This window comes from Eimeria mitis, genomic scaffold (genome assembly GCF_000499745.2).
Source record: "Eimeria mitis Houghton genomic scaffold, Emh_scaff1076, whole genome shotgun sequence".
Taxonomy (NCBI): Eukaryota; Apicomplexa; class Conoidasida; order Eucoccidiorida; family Eimeriidae; genus Eimeria; species Eimeria mitis.
The window spans coordinates 11,470-13,490 of NW_013567452.1; positions in this window are offsets into that span (position 1 = coordinate 11,470).

A 2,021-nucleotide genomic window follows, 5' to 3' on the forward strand; every position below is an offset into this window, starting at 1 on the left:
ATTTACCTCAGCATAAGGAGTGCACTGATATCAATATGTAGTGATACGGCACCCACGTGGAGTTATTGGCTTTCTCTCTCCTTTGCCATTCAACCCTAACTGATATTATAGTCGTCCGCTTGAACAACCTGGCCTACAGAGCGAAGCCCATTGCAGTTGTCTTCCGCTCACCAGCAATCTCCTGCAGTTCTGAGTCCAGGGGGAAGATGTACGCTCGTCGAGTGACGAAANTTGCGTTCCTCAATGCAGTGCTTCTCGCCATTGCACTCTCTTGCAGAAACTGTTTCCCGCTAGATGCAGTTCAACCGGACGAGCAGCCTCTCACCAAGGAAGCACTAAGAAGAGAGCATCTTCGTGCTTCTCTCTGCGCCAGCTTCTACCTGCAGGAGCGGGGCCAACGGCTACCGCAGAACCCTGAACTCCGCAGGGAACGATGCGGTACAGGCGCATACAAACACCGCGACACCGCTAATCCCATGGCTGTGTACGGCCCCATCATAAGCCGAAGTGCATTTAGAGAGGCAAGATCCGCATATCCTATCAGTTTAGAGCATGACATACATAACATCTTCTGCTGTCTTTCGTTTGAATTAGCAATGCAAGGGAAATTTATGGGGGCCCCTTCAACTGATGTATTTGTTACCTTTTCCAGAATATCGCCGACTCAGGGGCCGACGTTCAAGAAAAGGTTTCTAGACTTATAGTTGCGTGGAATTCTGAATGCCTGAAAAGCCTTCCCCAAAAAGTACCAACTTCTTTACAGGCTCTTAGTGATCGGGAGGCTGTCCCTCTCCAGGTTTTTGGGGAAAAAGACAGCGCCTTGCAAGGGCGCAAAGTGTTGCTTCGCGGTGGAGTCTACATGCAAGACCGCGTTGGAGCGAGCGACTTGCAAGAAGATTCCGCCCGGAACATCGTTAGCGGACGCCATCTTGCTCTGTGGCTCTTCGCCCGTGCTCTGGGGCTACACGCCAGGCTAGGCTTGACGCTCACAGGCTGTATGGCCAACTGTCGAGATCAGCTTAGACTGAGATTTTTAGAAGGCCCATCTATGCGAGCCGCCTACTATGGAACACTTAACACAGACATATTACGCATTAGCAACGTGAGTGCAGCTTATATCGTGCAGATCTTCCCCAAAGCCATTCATCTTGTACTCAGTGCTTGAGCACTGCCAACCTTTGTGCAACGTCATAGGCACATACTAGTTTTCCAGGAAAGTATACCGACTTAAGATATCGAAAAGTTCGAATTTATTTGCAGCTGCCAGGTTAAAAGGCGATTGCAACACTTGCTGTTAGTGCTGTCCGCATTTGACCTGCAGTCTCATCTACCGCNTCCAGGATTCCTGTCGAGCATCAGGAAAGTTGCGGAGTCGTTATCTGAAGATTCTGATGAAGCAAAGGATGCCCTCGGAAAGATAATTACTGCTGCTGTAGCGTGTGTAGACAAAGTATCGGTAGACCGCAAGGTCGATGTTCAGAGATTAAAACTGCCATCATTGCCCGTCCAAGGACTCCAGAAAAAGAATTCAACTGAAGAACACCTACAAGAAATGCCGGGCGAAGTTCCACAGTCTCCCCAGATACTGCGGGCCCCTTCCGGCTTGCTTGGGGATCCGTTCCAAATGAGGCAATGGTATTTGCATTCATTCTTTGGAAACTTCACCCTGGGAGCGGATATGGCTTGGCAGAAGCTAGAATCTACCGCGAGTAAGCCACGGAGACAGGGCACAGCTCATGTGTGAGATTTTTGTCGAGCAGTGGCGCTCCAGACGGACTGTGCAATACCTAAGGTGCATTCCATACTAAGCAAACGATCCTTGAGACTGCCATCGTCCCGCTCTAACAATGAATTACCCAAACTCTGAGTTATGTGGAAGACAAACATGCGTAGGGTATTGTTTGATGCAGAGACGACTCCCGTGGTGCTCGCTGTGTTGGACACTGGATGCTACTTGCACCAAGACTTCATTGACGACTTTGACGTCGCAAGCAGCATATTCTGGGACAATCCTGGGGAGA